Source organism: Ascaphus truei, chromosome 2 (assembly GCF_040206685.1).
Source record: "Ascaphus truei isolate aAscTru1 chromosome 2, aAscTru1.hap1, whole genome shotgun sequence".
Classification (NCBI taxonomy): domain Eukaryota; kingdom Metazoa; phylum Chordata; class Amphibia; order Anura; family Ascaphidae; genus Ascaphus; species Ascaphus truei.
The window spans coordinates 13984057-14003694 of record NC_134484.1 but is presented as its reverse complement, the minus strand read 5'-3'; positions in this window follow the sequence as shown (position 1 = coordinate 14003694).

Below are 19638 nucleotides of genomic sequence, written 5' to 3'. Positions count from 1 at the left end.
TAGGAGGGAGCCTAACATGAAAATAGAGGGCTAAACAAGAACTGTACAGTAATCACTTAACACGCCCATATTTCCATCCCAATTTCCGTCTCATCTGCCTGATGCTGATCACAGATGCTTTTATTTTGTGAATTGCCTCTAGTGCATTATTTACCCTTGTGGCACACATCTCATCATTCTGTTCACTTATTTGGTCCACCAGAAGTGTTGTCGCCCTACAGTGTAAAGAAAAACAGAACAATTTGTTACAGTAGGCAAATTAAGCATCCCTCCCTCAAATAAAGCATCCCAATAGACTGCACTGTCACACACTCAGTCACTCCTATTGTACCACCCGATCACTGGAATACTGTAAAAGTTGGTGACATACAGTACAGTACAGTACTGTACTGTTGATGCTTTGTGGGTGTGTTTACAGTAAATGCAGGATTATTAGTTACCACAGACATACCACAGGCAGGCAAACACAGAACACACAGGCAAACACAGGGATACAGAACAGTACATGCCGTTGTTAGATTTACTGTACAGTATGGAGGACAAAAAGTACTACTGTACTGTAGTACAGTAGTACTTTACTTACTCAGTAGTGACGGTCGGATTTCTTTTGACGCTTTTGGCCTTCCCATTGCCATGATAACTAACGGTGCTTTTTGCCAAAACGAAGCCCGAAGCAAGTAACCAGTGTTGGATCTGTAAAATGCGATGTCCATTCTGGTACATATCCTTCATTCTCAAGCTGAGATCTTTTAAAATCCTTTTCTTTTGCATCGCTGCTGTTAGAAAAAAAATGCGAGGACACAGAGCAATTCGATGTGAATTCGATGTGTATTGAATGTGCATTGAATACACAAAATGGATGGTGTATTTATACTTTAATTTAATGTGCCTCAACGTCACTCGACAGGATTAGTACACAGTACGCCCACTTTTAACACCTGCACCTCGTGTCCATGCCCGCAAAAAAATTCAAATAAAAGGTGAGACAAATTGCATAGACTCTCACACACTGATCTCTATCTTAACTTGCTCTTGTCCAGATACTGCATTGGGCATTCGTCCTTCTGTTTCCATGGATCGCCCCCGATTCTACGGGCCCAGGAACCTGCTTGCTTCTGCCGTGCCGGCCAAGCGAAAGGCAGAAGCTTTTACCCAGCCAAAACCTAAGAGAAAACCAAAGCAGAATAAAGAAAATGTTCTGAAGGCTCCAAAGGTTAAGACCTCTAGGCCTTATTTTGTGAAGAAGAAATTTGGCGCCCTTTGCACTGTGCAAGTCAAGTGGAGTCCCGATCATCTCCTTGCACCCCCCCACTCACCTGCTCCACAACCCATCCTCGACGCTGCTGCTCTCCTTTCAACCCCCTGCCGACCTGCTCCACAACCCATCATTGAGGCTGCTCTCCTGTCAACCCCCTGCCGACCTGCTCCACAACCCATCATTGAGGCTATTCTCTGCCAACCCCCTGGTCACCAGCTCCACCAACCATCCTTGACGCTGTTCTCCTGGCCACCCTCTTGTCACCTGGTCCACCACCTACCTACGCAGATGATTATAGCATGGATCAAAAGGTTGATCTTCTTTTGGAGACCATGTTGAGTATGGATATGAACATGGAGAAAATGGAAAGGAACATGAAGATGGGAAGGAACATGGGGAAGATGGTGGGGATGAATTCTTTCCTGCGAGTTCCGGTCCCTGTACCAGTATGTCCGACACAGGAGCAGGAGGGTGACCTGCATGATGTGACCTTCACGCTTCCCTCACCAAGCCCCCCACTCTCACCCCCTCTATCACCAGATCTTCTGTACCAGTATGCCTTTGAGGTTGAGTTGACAACTCCGGTAAGGCCACGACACGAGGAAAGCATCCTCCCAGACCACCTACCCTCGCCCACTGTCAGATGTACACCAGCACCCAGGATTGTAACGGTGCCGGACATCATCTTGACTGACCTGAACCAGCACGCCCGGGAGAAATACAAGACTGGAAGTGCTGGTGCAGCCCATAAATTTGCCCTGTCAATATTCTTTTCATTTTCAGAACTGCCGCAAGCAAGGAAGGGGGGGGGATGTGTAAGATAATAGTACGGTGTTCATGTACAAACCAGCCTGTATCTTACACAAACTCCTCCTCTCCCACCTCTCTCAGTAGTTACTGTATAAAAATTTGTGTTTGCCAAAAAAAAAAATTGTTTCAAAAAAAATCTTTTGAAATAAATACTGTATTGTTATAGTTATAACCCTTTATTTCTGTTAATCAGGCACAGGTAAGTATGAATTCGTGTTTGCCAAAAAAAAATCTTTTTTAAAAAATCTTTTGAAATACTGTTTTTTCAGAGCTGCAGCCCCCTCTAGCCCAATCTCGCCCAATCTCGCAATGTCATAACGAAGAGAAAGACAAGAGCTACTGTATTGTATTTTTGTACTGTATCATGCATTAAAAAATAAAATCTATTTTTTAAACCGCCCCCCTCTTGCAGACCTGACATTCTAACAGTTCAACAAACAAAGCATTGCACTTCACATTAGTTTGGGAAAAATATATATATATAAATAAACAAAAAATGCTTTTTTTTAAATTATTATAATTTCTATTGTTTAATCAATCATTTCTGTTAATAATGCAATAAAATTCTATAGAAAAATACTATTTTCCTGCATTAAGGATTATCCAACATGTCTTCTGCCCAGCTCATGATAATCATGCAACAGTACATTTACGTTAATGGCTCTGTTGGAGGGCTCTGTTATTGTGTTGTTGATAAGCTTTGAACTTCAAGTTGACTTGTTTTGTTACAGTACAATAGCAGTTTTAGAAGCGCTTGCTTAGCTAGGCCTTTATCTCACACAACATGTTAATCTTATTACTAGTGGGGGGGGGGAGTGTTGTGTTGAAGAAAAGGCAAGTTAGAAGGGCTTATCTTATCGCACTTGCGCATGCATGGCATGGTTTGTCAGAGGTGTTGATAATCAACAATTAATAATCAACAAGGTCCCAGGTCCCAACCAAAGAGTATTACACACAGGCGCAGAACTGTGAGAGCAGGCTCAGGAAGATTAATGCAACCACAAAGCCAAGCATTTGAAAAAGGATGGTTTGTCAGAGGTGTTGATAAGAGGTTGAAATCCTTGAGCCGTGTGTGTGCGGGGTGGGGGGGGGGGCAGGGGGGAAGGGGGGGCGAGCTGTGCTAGCTGTATGAAATTCCAAGCTGTAGTTCAAAGACATATTCTCAACAGGTCATCATAATATTTTGATCCCCACACCCCCAAATAAAAATCAGAGTACTACAGTATGCCACCCACCTCATAACGTACATGACTAGTGTGGAATTAAAAAGCAACAGTACTGTTTGATTCTCATAATTTCCATAATTGCTACAGTATGCAAGCCCATGGTGATAACCCCAAAAAAATATATACTGCATTTGTAAAACTTGAATCTCAGAATATCCCTACTTGCTATGCAAGCCATGGCGATAACCAAAAAAATAAATTAAAAAGCAACTGTACTGTTTTATTTTCATAATATCCATACTTGCTATGCAAGCCATGGCGATAACAAAAAAAACAAAAAAACACGTTATACAGTACAGTATATATTTTTTAAACTTGAACTAACTTCCAAATGAATGGGAAGTTATACAGGCATGCGCATTAATAATTAACAAGGTCCCAGGTCCCAACCAAAGAGAATTACACGCAGGCGCAGAACTGTGAGAGCAGGCTCGGGAAGATTATTGCAACCTCAAAGCCAAGCATTTGAAAATGGATGGTTTGTCAGAGGTGTTGATAAGAGGTTCAAATCCTTGAGCCATGTGTGTGCGGGGGGTGGGGGAGGGAGAGGGTGTGAGCTGTGCTAGCTGTATGAAGTTCCAAGCTAGTTCAAAAACATATTCTCAACAGGTCATCATAATGTTTTGCGCCCCACACCCCCAAATAAAAATCACAGTACTACAGTATGCCACCCACCTCAAAAAGAACGTACATGACTAGTGTGGAATTAAAAAGCAACAGTCATGTTTGAATTTCAACACCCCCAAAAATATATATTTGTAAAATTTGAATTAAAAAAATAAAATGTATTTTTTGACCGACCCCCTATTGCAGACCTGAAATTCTTTTTAACAGTTCAACAAAGCATTGCACTTCACAAACTGTAATGTAATGCATGGGCATTTCTATTACTGTACATGTTATTAAAAAAAATGTCAAAATGAGACGTACAGCACAGTACAGTACACGCATGCGCATACCAGCAAAAGAAAAACAGTAGTACTGTTGCAAAAGTTGAAAGCATTGAATAATAAATAATACATACTGTATAGAATAAAAGATATACATTTTTATTTTTGGTGTTTATAAGAAAAGTTGTGAAGATGACAATACTATACAATGTAAAAAAAAAGATTTGAAGATTAAAAAAGCAGCATACTGTAAGGTATAAGGTTTTCTATAAAGCTCACAATTGTTATATCAATAAAAATGTCACTGTCACTAAATGTTTGCCTACATGGCAAACAATGCGCAAGTAACTTTTTTTTAAAAGCTATATTGGAGGTCCATCCAAATCTCTTCTTTTGTCTTTTTCTGCTTGATGTCAAAGTTTCTTTTCTGGGGAAAAAGAAACAAATATGCTATTATTACCGGTAATGCGAATGCGTCAAGTCGTGTCATTGGGAATAAAAGCAGCCGTTCAAGCAATATCCTACATCTGTGTCTATAGGATGAGAACAAACTTCTGATTGGCTCTGACTCTCCAACCCCACCCTCTCCCTACATTTTTAAGCTGCAGCGTCACGTACTTCGATGGCCAGTCAAATCATTCTTCAAAGTGCACACAACAGAGAAACATCCCCTTAACTTGCATACAGTATTGTATTGATGCACTGTAAAGTACGTACAGTATTGTTTAAAAAATTATTTTGTTTTGACACACAAGCTTGAACTGCAGCTCTAAACTTACATGTACTGCACAGTACAGTATAGTGTAATGCAGTGTAGTACATTACTGTACTGTATATTTACCTTCATTATAAACTTTGCCAAACGGGAGGTGATGACTCACTGTGACTCCTCAAGTCTGCATTATAGTTGACAGGTGACAGCTGACCTGATACACTTGTAGTTGACAGCTGATGAAGCTGTAAATCATTTTGGTACTGGTAAATGCAAGCTTGCTGGTACCTGTACACGAAATCATGCTCAGGCTGGAAATTTTCCAGGTATTCAGGCAGGGACAGGTACAAAGGATTGCCGTTCACCAGGTTATCACTGACAGTCGGACCGGCCAGTGCTGGTGCTGTTGCCGGCACATTGCTGGATCGGGATTGACGATTCTTATATGGGTTAAAACTGACCTTTCTTCTTTTGAAATTGCCATGATCAAACATACTGTGAAATTCTGGCATGACACCCTAATACCCACAAATCTCTCCGGCAGCAGGGGCAATGCGAAAAAAACACTGATCGTTACTTAAGGTTTTCCATATCGCACGCTTCCACCCATGAACGTCTGGTAAAAACTTGTAAAAATCGTAGTTCGAAATTAAATATTCATATATTTCAGATACAGTCGCCATTTTATCTGCTGCAGCATTTATTGCTGAATATATTAAAAATGCATAACTACAGTCAAGTTTTTTGTACGCCTGTGGTGTAGCCATAATGTCCACTCAGCTCAGCATTTGTGGGGAAATAAAAAGGCACACATTGAGTATTTAAAGCTTTTTATTAAGAACACCTAATTTGATAACGTCTTCGAAAAATCAAGGTCAATTTACAATGGGCTACTGTAAGTATGTACCAGTTTAGATGTGGGTGCTATCTGTTTTAAACACCTGCACCCTTACATTGTAGCAAAATCCTGTATACTGTAGCACTGTACCATGGACATTACAATTCAATACAATTCATTAAATGCATCAATTTCTGCCACCTGGCGGATACGCAAAGAATAGCAACCAAATTATAATTCATTAACTTCTGCCACATGGTGGATATGCGAAGAATTGCATTCAAAGAAACAATAAAACATTAAATTAAACAGATCAACTGCGTGTGGCTACCCGGTGCCAGATTGCGCGAACGCGACATGAATAGTGGTCAAAACGCGGAAATACCGAATGGAATACAGCGGTCAACACGAAAACTGATTTGAGATCCTTTCGAATAACGGCCGTCCCATCAGTACATTGAGATACATGAAATAAATTGTACATTTATTCGCATAAAAAGGTATACACAGAATGTAACACAAACTACACTGGCGACACACTTTATTCGAGCTTGGCTAGTCCCACGAATTCGGGTATACCCGGGTGTATTGAGGTTTGTGACTGTTTTCTGCCCGAGTGCATTGAGGTATTTTCCAAGCTGGGATTGAAGCATTTTATTCCCGCTGGCTGCAATACTGCACAGTATATATATATATACTGCATTACAATTCATGAATTTATGCCATCTGGTAGACACGCGAAGCATTGCAGCCTATTAAATCCTAATCATTATCATTTAACAGATCAGCCGCCCATCAGCCAGGCATGAACCCAGGCTGGGAAGGCAAATGCAACGGGGCTTGTCAGAGGTGAGGAGCGGCGCATTCCAGGTATCTGCCAGGTACATACCGGGTATTTGCTCGAATAAAGTGTGTCGGTGCAGTACATCAGAAGAGCACACTTACTTGTGACAAGGGACAAAAAACTAGACTTTCCTAGCTTAATGTGACACAAAACAAGAGTCTTTAGTTGACCAGGACTTAGCCCGAAATGTCCTGGAACTCAAATCGGCATGAAGTTCCTGACGCGACCGCTCTCTTTCCTTTGGAGGACTTGAAATCTCTTCACCGAGAGTTGGCTCCAAACGTCCTGGAACTAAATTTGGCTTGCAATCCTAGCTGCGCCTCTACATTCAGTTTTTAGAACTTGGCCGCAAAAAGCTGGACTTAGAAAATATTTCACCTTGGATTTCTGAAACCTGTGTCTTTGCTATTTGTTTCAGAGCATCTTTTGGTCGTTTTAAATTTGATGCTGCTGTTTTGGCGCTTAGAATCTTGCGAACGGATTGACTGAGGTATTCTTATAGTACTTCTGAGTTCATTCATGAAATACTCCAATAACACAAAAGAAAGTGCTTAGGCGCTACAAACCATAAAAATACAATAAATATTAAAACTAAATAGAAGATATAGCAATACACAGTGTGTACAGGGCAGCAAGGAACACTAGCAGAACAACACCAGAGAAAGCACAAAGAACATATTCAGACCAGTGCCCAAAAAGTCCAATAAGTCCCAAATAGAGTCCAAACAAATGAATGGCGGAAGAATCCAGATGGTCCAATCACTAGAACATCTCCAATCCAGGGGCCCGTGACATAGGGACAGAGACAAAAAGAAAAATCATAGTGTAATACATCATATTAAAATTGAACAAACAACATAAAACACATAACAAGAGACATGACACTTAACAAACAAGCTGAAACTAAAATAACTATTTATTAAAACAAAAGGAGCCTGCTGCAGCGGGTCATAAAGGGGTTAAAACCCAAAACCCTACTTACAGCAGGACTGGAATAATGCTCGTGTGTGTCCAAGTAGATGCAGACGCCAATAGCAGTGAGGGTCCTCGCGGGCTCCCCGATATGTGGTATATGTCCCGTTTTCCTCTGACTTCGAAGGACTCTCCAAGATGGATACAGAGGAAAGGGAATCCACACACAACTGCACACGTGCAAAGCAGCCTCTCTCGCGATAACACAATGACGCTGTTTCCTGCTTCACTTGACTCACACATTCTCACAACCAGCACTTCTCCAAGGCGCCGTGACCTCTGACCCTATGCGTTTCGTGACTGACGTCACTTCCTCAGGGGGGATTCAGTGATGGTGAAGTCCCATTATATATACCTTACTCGTCGCTGATTGGATAGAAAATGACTAACTCCAATAAAGTTTAAAATTCAGCTCTAACAATACAGACTCAAACTAACACAAACATGTACACTAGAACAGACTAACAAAAATCATAAAAGGGAAGATGAATTGACAATAAAGTCACATCTAAGACTGCATAGACAGCAGTATCATAATACAATCAACATAATAATAATAATATGAATATGATAACCTATATTTTATAATAAATGAAACTCTATATAATCTAAATAAATAATATAATTATTATAATAATTCTAATAAATATATGTAAAAATAATAAAGAAAAAGGAAAAGAGAGGATTTAATATTTAAAAGGCGTAATGATATACACTATTTAAAAGACCCTATTCTATTTAATAAGAAAGACTCCTAGATCAAAGTCTAGATTCAATCCATTTGGAGAGACGGTTCTAAGCTCATAAATCCAGAATGCTTCATGTCTGCTAATCTGGTTGATTTTATCACCCCCCCCTCCAATTGGTAGCAGCACTTTCAATTGCTTGACAGCAAAGACCAACAGGGTCTTTGTTGTGGCAATTTAAGAAATGGTTGGACACACTGTGGGTTGTTAGACCCTTTTTAATATTATACACATGTTCGTAGATCCTTCTTTGGAAGGACCTACCAGTGCGTCCCACGTACTGTAAGCCACAGGGACAAGTTAGTTAAATAGATTACATAAGCTGTATGGCAATTAATGAAGATTTTATTGGATACATTTTTGAAGTAACATTGGACTTGAACATAGTGCCTGTTTTACCATACATACAGGCTGTGCATCTGGTACATGTGAAAAAGCCATTGACTGCATGAGACGAATGAGACTTCTTTTTAGACAGTGGGCAACTAGGTGCTACTAAAGATTTGAGGTTGTTGGTCTTAGTGAAAATTATATTCGGAGTGGGGGTCAATACCTGTGCCAGAGTGTTATCTCTCAAAAGAATAGGCCAATACTTCTTAAGCACCTGTCTAATACATGGTGCCATCTGGTTGTACTGTGTGACAAATGCTATGTTGTCATCCGCCTTGGATCTGGATGTTTTCTGATACTCAAGTAATGTGGACTTGTCGATGGAATCAACCTGTCCCATAACTTGATTCAATTGCTCTACCGGATATTTCCTTTGGATAAATTTCTGTTTCAATTCTTCTGCCTTACTATCAAAGGTCCGGGAGTCAGAGCAGTTACGCTTCAGGCGAACGAACTGCCCCTTGGGTATATTCCTGATCCACTGGGGATTATGATGGCTATCCACCATTAGATAGTTATTGGCCTGGACAGGTTTAAAGAATGTCTTAGTTTGAATTGTATTGTCGACAATGTATAGATTCAGATCCAAAAAGTCGATCTGTTGTTCATCAAAATGACACACGAACTTTAAATTTCTGTCATTATTATTTAAATATATGATGAACTCATCTAATAATTGCAGACCCCCAGACCAAATAAACACCACGTCATCAATGTAGCGACGCCATAGTACTAAATTTGCACCCAATGGGCAGTTGTTCCAAATATAATCTTCCTCCCATGTACTCATAAAGAGGTTGGCATAACTGTGTGCAAATTTCGTGCCCATGGCAGTCCCACATGTCTGTAAATAAAATTGTGAATTGAAACAAAAATAATTGTGAGTGAGAATGTGTAATATACTTTCTAACAAAAAAACATTTCAAACCTGATGTGATGTCGGTGTTAGTGTCCAGTACTCGAGAGATGGCCTGGCAGCCCTGGTTGTGTCGGATGACGGTATTCAGAGAAGTTACATCAGCTGTCACCCACACGAACCCCGGTCGCCACTTCACCTGTCGAAGTATCTGTAAAACATGCATAATGTCACGTAAGTAAGATTTAGTTGTGCATACAAAAGGTTGAAGGTGAAAATCAATAAATTGTGATAAATTAGATGTGAGTGATTTTATTTGGTCTGGGGGTCTGCAATTATTGATGAGTTCATCAAATATTTAAATAATAATGACAGGAATTTAAAGTTCGTGTGTCATTTTGATGAACAACAGATCGACTTTTTGAATCTGAATCTATACATTGTCGACAATACAATTCAAACTAAGACATTCTTTAAACCTGTCCAGGCCAATAACTATCTAATGGTGGATAGCCATCATAATCCCCAGTGGATCAGGAATATACCCAAGGGGCAGTACGTTCGCCTGAAGCGTAACTGCTCTGACTCCCGGACCTTTGATAGTAAGGCAGAAGAATTGAAACAGAAATTTATCCAAAGGAAATATCCGGTAGAGCAATTGAATCAAGTTATGGGACAGGTTGATTCCATCGACAGGTCCACATTACTTGAGTATCAGAAAAAATCCAGATCCAAGGCGGATGACAACATAGCATTTGTCAAACAGTACAACCAGATGGCACCATGTATTAGACAGGTGCTTAAGAAGTATTGGCCTATTCTTTTGAGAGATAACACTCTGGCACAGGTATTGACCCCCACTCCGAATATAATTTTCACTAAGGCCAACAACCTCAAATCTTTAGTAGCACCTAGTTGCCCACTGTCTAAAAAGAAGTCTCATTCGTCTCATGCAGTCAATGGCTTTTTCACATGTACCAGATGCACAGCCTATATGTATGGTAAAACAGGCAAAATGTTCAAGTCCAATGTTACTTCAAAAATGTATCCAATAAAATCCTTCATTAATTGCCATACAGCTTATGTAATCTATTTAACTAACTTGTCCCTGTGGCTTACAGTACGTGGGACGCACTGGTAGGTCCTTCCAAAGAAGGATCTACGAACATGTGTATAATATTAAAAAGGGTCTAACAACCCACAGTGTGTCCAACCATTTCTTAAATTGCCACAACAAAGACCCTGTTGGTCTTTGCTGTCAAGCAATTGAAAGTGCTGCTACCAATTGGAGGGGGGGTGATAAAATCAACCAGATTAGCAGACATGAAGCATTCTGGATTTATGAGCTTAGAACCCTCTCTCCAAATGGATTGAATCTAGACTTTGATCTAGGAGTCTTTCTTATTAAATAGAATAGGGTCTTTTAAATAGTGTATATCATTACGCCTTTTAAATATTAAATCCTCTCTTTTCCTTTTTCTTTATTATTTTTACATATATTTATTAGAATTATTATAATAATTATATTATTTATTTAGATTATATAGAGTTTCATTTATTATAAAATATAGGTTATCATATTCATATTATTATTATGTTGATTGTATTATGTTACTGCTGTCTATGCAGTCTTAGATGTGACTTTATTGTCAATTCATCTTCCCTTTTATGATGTTTGTTAGTCTGTTCTAGTGTACATGTTTGTGTTAGTTTGAGTCTGTATTGTTAGAGCTGAATTTTAAACTTTATTGGAGTTAGTCATTTTCTATCCAATCAGCGACGAGTAAGGTATATATAATGGGTCTTCACCATCACTGAATCACCCCTGAGGAAGTGACGTCAGTCACGAAACGTGTAGGGTCAGAGGTCACGGCGCCTTGGAGAAGTGCTGGTTGTGAGAATGTCTGAGTCAAGTGAAGCAGGAAACAGCGTAATCGTGTTATCGCGAGAGAGGCTGCTTTGCACGTGTGCAGTTGTGTGTGGATTCCCCTTCCTCTGCATCCATCTTGGAGAGTCCTCCGAAGTCAGAGGAAAACGGAACATATACCACATATCGAGGAGCCCGCGAGGACCCTCACTGCTATTGGTGTCTGCATCTACTTGGTCACATACAAGCATTATTCCAGTCCTGCTGTAAGTAGGGTTTTGGGTTTTAACCCCTTTATGACCCGCTGCAGCAGGCTCCTTTTGTTTTAATAAATAGTTATTTTATTTTCAGCTTGTTTGTTAAGTGTCATGTCTCTTGTTATGTGTTTTATGTTGTTTATTCAATTTTAATATTATGTATTTTACGATGATTTTTCTTTTTGTCTCTGTCCCTATGTCACGGGCCCCTGGATTTGAGATTTCTAGTGATTGGACCATCTGGATTCTTCCCCCCTTCATTTGTTTGGACTCTATTTGGGACTTATTGGACTTCATGAAATACTCCAGCCAATCCTAGCATGGGAACTTTCTCACCAACCAATCAGAGCGATGCCAGTCTTCTGAAGCCGGAAAAGTGGATCTTCTGAATTGGCCAATGGCACGCGCAAGCTTGCCACTTCAGCCACTTCGTATTCAAATGCCACCGCTGGTTTAGGCTCCACACAGTCTGGTGGGGAAAATGGTAGTCCGAGGACTTCCACTTTCCCAGGATGTGGGTACTGTAGCCTAAACCTCCTGCCCAAATGTTCTTAACACCTCTGGCATCCTCTGTGGCTTTCATGTCTGATGTCTGAGGAGACTCGCTGGCACCAAGTTTGGTAGAAATGTGGTCCCTCAGAACATTGGACCTGAAAGTCCCAGCTCATAGTACTGTACTGTGCACAAGCATATATGTTTTAAAACACTGTTTAATAAAAATATACATTTTAAACTATCCTAAGTCTGCTTTTATGGGGAATAGAATAAAAAGCTGCACTTTATTTCTTACTAGCCATATTCCCCATACACTATAAATATAGACTTATAAAATCCCTCACAACTTTATGTATGGTTGGAGTACCCCAGAACCGCTACACAGGTTCTGGTTGACCTGGGAATCCCCCTTAAACAAGGGACCCTTGAAAAATTCAGGGACACTTCTCACCCCTTATGCCCCATTTACCTTTCTGGTCTGTGCTGAAGCAGGGAATCCTAAAGGTGAATCGCGCATGCCTTTTCAAAGGGGGGATTATGGCCAGAGCAATGTGCTTATATGTATCTGGGAATCTGACCTGATTCCCAGGTACATTTTTAAGGGTTTCCAGCAACTCTGGAGCCCGACTAGCTAGGCACATTCTGACAAGACTTTCTCCACAATACCCCCCTTGAAACTGATAGCCCAGCAATTTCTGCTTGCTGGCACTCCTGGAAAGGTAAAAAAATATAACTTCTTTATTGTCGCATAACTTTACAACAAGTATGTACAACAGTTAGGCTCAAGAACTGACACTCCTGAGCCCCAAAACATGGATCAGGGGTAACAAAACGGGCTTAAACCTTTATTGTGGTCCTGTTTACCCCCTCACTGTCACAATGTACAGAGCTGCATACACTATCAGTGCTATGTTCGAAAAACCTTATTAAGTACAGAATGCCTCATATTCTCAACTACTGCTGCGGCCAAGTTTATTCGAGCATTTGCCCGTTCTTGGCCGCAGCAGTAACCTGGCGCGCGCCGGAGGGTGACGGGCGCGCGCCAAAGCAGCGGAAGAGCGCCCTCCGATCGGGGCGCTCTCCCTACCGCTGCCGGGTCCGCCGGGTCCCCCGGAACCCCCTGCCGCCGTCCCGCGATCGCGGGACACCAAGGCTCCCTCGGGGAGCCCTGGACGCGCGTGCAGGGGGCGCAGGCTCCCGATGACGCGTGACCGCGCGTCGGTGACACGCGGCACGCCGAGGGGCGGCCACTAGCAAGCCGGGAAATCTCCCGGCTTGCGGATCTGGCCGCAGAGTGATAAAGTGTGTCGGTAGTGTATTCCCTTGATGGATTACAAAAGCAACATGCATAAATGCTCATTAGGGAGGGAAAACTAGAGAGATTGTGTCAACAGAAATGTATAATGCCCTGTAACCAAATTGCACCTAAATAACTCTACAATTGTTCGTTAATGTTACTTATTGTGGCCTATTTACCAATACAAAATGTAAAATGTTTTTGTGCATCAAAATGATAATACTAAAGTAGTACAAACCTTAATAAAATGACAACTCTATTGACATTCAGTCAGGGATAACATGTTAAAGATATTCATTTTAGGTGCTCTCGGTATTTGCAAATATCCATTAGGAAATCCCCCAACCCTACTATTGGCAAACATTTATTTTTTTGTTTCTTTGTCTAATTGCCACTATTGCAGTGTTTAAATAACAAACGGATGTCTAGAACAAATGGAATCCGGCCTGCACATCTCTGATCCCTACTCTGTGCTAAACAATGTCGTGACACATTGAGTAAGTAGCAACACAGACAAACATCACACCATACATTTCTTTATCTGCTTTTGGAAAATAATGCTGCCTAGCCCTCAACTGTTTCTTCTTTTACAAAAGCCACAAATGTTATACACATATTTATTTTTACCTGCTTCCAAACAAATAATGTTTCCCAAAAGTTGAGCTCTAAAAAAAAAAAAAAAAAAAAGTATTTTCAGAAGGAAATTACTTCTGGGGGAGGAGGGGGGGAAAGCAGATTAGTCTGGCTCAAGCAGCTGTCTGCAGTTTAAACAGGGAAAGTATCTCCGTGCAACTGCAGAAACAGTGTGTCTAATGGATCTACTTTGCAGCTGTGCAAGAATGTTATTAAATGCTTTTTATAGTTTATCTCCAAGCCATTACTTCATACATTCTCTCCGTGCCAAGAAAATGATGATTCTTCTTGGGTTTTACTTTTGTCCTTGGAAGTATCTAAGAAACTTCTTGTGATCTGTTAGAAAACATACCAGCTAATACTGTTCTTTTATCAGTAAACGTTACAAAAGACCACCTGGTTATACGCATACCAAGCTTATCCTCTGAAGATTTAACCTGTTCAGCATCGTATGTTTTGACAAAGCACCGCAGCAGGTGCGAAACGCGTTAGTGTTTCTCGTCCCCTGTCTCTGTGCCATTAAAGTTGTTTTGCCATTAGCATCAGCAGTCCAGGTCAGGTGACTTCCTGTACTGTGCGCTGCCGTCCCGTTTCCTGTTTGTCAGCATTGTATGGGCCTGCAACTTATTGCAGTAATAATTGGATTTCATTTTTTTTTATAGTTTATATACAGTACAAAGAGGGTTGTTCATCAAGCTCTCATAAGGACCTCGATCTGGAATTAACTGCTATTCCTGATAATGGACGTTGACGCTGGATTTTCAGTCAAAATATGCAAAATCTTCAGAAAGTTAGACTCTTTTGTTTTTTTAATTTATAGTTATAACATATTAAATATGCAAACGGCAGAATTGTTTTAAACCTGTGATTATGGATTTGAGCACAACAAAATTCCACAATACTGAATATTCAATATTTCACCTATTTTCCCCAGGTTTTTGATTATCCCTCCCCTTTCCTGTTTATTTATCTCCCTTTTCTTGGTACAAACTGTAACAGTTTTAAGGTACATCACTATAAGGTTCAATTGATTATTTCTCATATTCTTCCATTCTCTCTCCCTAAATTTATTGTTTGATTATTGTTTTTAAACTAATCTGACAATGTTAAATGGTTACTCCACTTTCTAAAAAAATAATGGCCTTGAAATCATTATACAAAAAAACATGGCGACATTTGTATACAGGAAATCTATTATTAGGCCAAGACCAAAACTCCAGGATAGGAAATATCTCACTGTTTCTTCTCCTCAGCTAATACTAAGACGTGGCATAGTAATTTTGAATAATAAAGGACTCCCATTTAAATGGCTATGTTCCCTCCCTGTCGCAGGTAGATATCAGATAGTGATAAGTTCTATATGGGATAATATTTACACTAATGCCAAGATCTATGCACCAAACACAAAACAAGTTGACTTCTTGCAGAGGTTAAAAGATCACCTACCTGAAATTCAAAAAGGTAAATGAATTCCAAAGTATGTGGAGACTTCAACATGTTAATGAATCCCAGTCTTGTTAGATCTGTTGGCGCCTGCCCCAATAGGAGTTTTTTTTTGGATAGGGCATCTCAAGAACATTCAGCCAACTAATAAAAACGTATCACTCATGGAGTAGTGAGCAGAGCTCCATCAGTGATTACACTTTTTTTGTCAGCCCCCTATTCATCATATTCTAGAATTTACTATATTTGTGGATTTGGGTCTGGTCTCGTCAGATTATATATGGTAGGCTTAATCACCTGGTCAGACCACGCACCCATTGCAACTGTAATTCATGATACTTTCTTATATATTTATTTATAAAATGTTTTACCAGGATCATTGATTGAGCCAAACAAGGTAAGTGAAATAAATCATAAATGTATTCGCAGGAAAAGGCAAACACACAATGGAACACAAACTACATAAGAAGGGCACACTTACTTGGGACCTGGGCAACAAAACTAGGCTTTCCTAACTAAAACAGACGTGAAACAAGAGTCTTTAGTTAACCGGGACTTAGCTCGAGATGTCCTGGAACTCAAATCGGCAAGAAGTTCCTGACGCCACCACTGGATCTGCTCCGGAGGACTTGAAATCTTTTCACCTGGAGTTAGCTCCAAACGTCCTGGAACTAAAATTGGCTTGCAATCCCAGCCGCAACCGCTACGTTCAATTCTCAGACAGGATGGCACCAAGCTTGGTAACCAAATGGTCTCTCAAAACTCTTGACCTGAAAGTCCCAGCTCACACTACTGTGCACAAGCATATATGTTTTAAAACGCACTGTTTAATAAAAATATACACATTAATCTTTCTAAGTCTGCTGGTATGGGGAAAAGAATAAGAAGTTGCCCGTTTATTCCTACTAGCCATATTCGCCACACACATAAAATAGACTTAGAGAAAATACCTCACAACCTTATGTATGGTTGGAGTACCCCAAAACCCCTATAGAGGTTCTAGGTGATCTGGGTATCTCACTTAACCCAGGGGCCCCTTGACATGTTCAGGGACATCTCACATCCCTATGCTCCATTTACCTTTCTGTGCTGAAGCAGGGAAGCCTGGCGGTGAGTCACGTAACTATTTTCAAGAAGGGATTTTGACCAGAGCAGTGTGCCTCTATGTATCCGGGATTCTGACCTTATTCCCGGGTAAATTTTTAAGGGTATGCAGCAAATCTGGACCCCAGCTAGCTAGGCACATTCTGACAAGACTTTCTCCGCAAAACCCACCCTGAAACTCATAGCCCAGCAATCTCTGCTTGCTGGCACTCCTGGAAATGTAAAATCACAACCATTCTTCATTGTCGCATAATTTACAGAATGCATTGACAATCACTGGGCTCAAGAGCTGACACTCCCAAACCCCAATACATTGATCAGATGTAACCAAATGGGCTGAAACCTTTATTGTGAGCCTGGTTACCCCCTCACCATCACAAATACATTGAGATTTACCTCTCGTTTTCAAGTATGTCCTGGTACATAGTTACATAGTTACATAGTTACATAGTAGATGAGGTTGAAAAAATACATATGTCCATTAAGTTCAACCTACTGTAAACTAAATTTAGACGACAAATAGTTTATCCTAAATTTGTATGAACTTAGGAAATGTACCTAAGGTAAGGTACAGAGAGATCCCTAGGACAAAAAACTCTTGCAGTGTGAAGCCAGATGGATATATATGTTACACACTCAATATCCATCTGGCATCAATGAAGGTTTTGTGTATACCTCCTTTTTATAAACACCAGAGGTTCAATATATCTCTGTAACTATTTTGGACTTTCTGTTAGCCTATCCATATTAAGTGGCAACTGTATAAACTAGTTACAGTGTTAAATAAGGTCAGAACAGACAGATTCTAATAGACTACTTAGGATCAACAAGGTGCAGTACCTATGCACCACCACCAATGTGCTCGGTACACTTTAGCGTCCTTCGGTTGCCAAGGCAACAAACACGTATAAAGAGGCCGACAGAGACGCAGTTACGCCCACCCCGGAAGAAGTCGCACACAGCGACGAAACGTACCGTACATCGGGTCTTTGCCGTCAACTATTTGCTTGATGTTTGAAGTTAACCTCGGTCAGAGCCGCTCTTATTAGGTTATTTCACTGTTGTCCTACCGAGTTTATGTGCACACGCACGCATTTACTTTGGTATAGGTAGCAGGATAGAACAGTATGTTTATATTACAAAGGTGAATCATTATGGTAAAAGGAAAAAAACCCTAACACTAGGAGCATACCATGTCTATTGAGCTAAATACTAGCAGAAACATTGAAAACTCATTGTTTATAGGTATGGGCATGATTGGTTGAATATATGGGAAGTCCCAAAAATTAGGAAATATCCTGCTCCAATATACTCACCCTACTCAATGTTTACCTCTCTTTTTTGAGAATAGGATCCACGATTTTCGCCAAAGGGGTTAGGCATGCTCAGCCAGATATGCTTGACGGAGGAGATAGTTAAGTAAAAGGTACACTTGGCTTACATCGCTATACCATAAGATATATTCATCTATTTATCAAGTTATACACACTCGATTTCAGTCTTACTCCTCTCTCTGACCAGAATTAATAGGACACTTGTACAGTATACAAACCACGGAGCATGCGCAGTAAAAGAGAGTAAACAAAACATTTACTCAGGGTTCCTGAAAACTCATTATCTATAGGTACGGGCATGATTTATGATTATATGGGAAGTCCCAAAAAATAAGGAAATATCCTGCTCCGATATACTCACCCTGCAGTAAGTTTACCTCTCTCTCTGAGAAAAGGAAACACAATTCTCGCTAAAAGTGTTACGCATGCTCAGCCAAATATGCTTGACGGAGGAGATATTTAAGTGAAATGTACACTTGGCTTACAGCCCTACACCAATACATTCATCTATTTATCAAATTATACTCACTCCATTTCAGTCTTACTCCGCTCTCCGAGCAGAGCTAACAGGACACTTGTAAAAAAACAGCAGAGCATGCGCAGTAAAAGAGAGTAAAGGAAGCATTTACTCAGGATTATCAACAAAGACTCAGAGCACTCCGCTATCATAATACAACAAACAGAGACACGAGCTTTAGTCTTACCTCTCTCCCAGGCTAGAGCAAACAGGACACCAGTACACAAACTGCGGAGCCTGCGCAGTCAGACAGAATAGAGGGAACATTCGCTCAGGAAAATCAAAAACTACTAACGATACTCCGCCACCATAAAACTATTAACGGAGATACAAGAAGCTATTACTTACTAGGGGCTTACTTATCCCTACACACTTACCTCTGTCTCCTACTTGGTAGATTGCCATACCATTACTGGCATCCCACAGTCTTAACAAAGACTTAGGACTACACTATCATAGTTTATTGTTACGGAGATATCGGAAGCCACTATCAGCACAGCACACCTAGGGTTAATAAATCCCTAGCCACTTACCTCTATCTGCTAACTGGGCAGCTGTAAATATCAGCAGTTTGGCAGATTACTGCGACAGGATTACACTATCATAGTATACTGTTACGGAGACATCGGAAGCCACTATCAGCACAGCACACAAAGGGTTAATAAATCCCTAGCCACTTACCTCTACCTGCTAACTAGGCAGCTCTAATATCAACACTTTGGCAGATTACTGTGACAGGTGTGCGGTCAACAATAGGAGACAAAGTTCTGTATAAAATATTAGCACCCGCACATTCGTATGGGATATACACAACCCACGGTATGAGTACCCCGCCACCATCCACAATGGTTACCCATTGTAGAGACTGTACCCATTATAAGTTCTAGTAAACTGTCTGATCAAAATAATTGAGACACTTCAACATCCAGACATATACCCCAACCGGGCTATATGTCACTTTTAAACTATACAGATTATGTTAATAAAATTGATTTTACCTTGAGTTATTTTTTTCTACCTCTGACCGCATTATAATATAAAGGTCTGCAGTGCGCCACCATCAGGGATCTCTCTGTACCTTACCTTAGGTACAGTTCCTAAGTTCATACTTCAAGGCAGCACGCATACACCATCAAGGGGTTCTGAGCA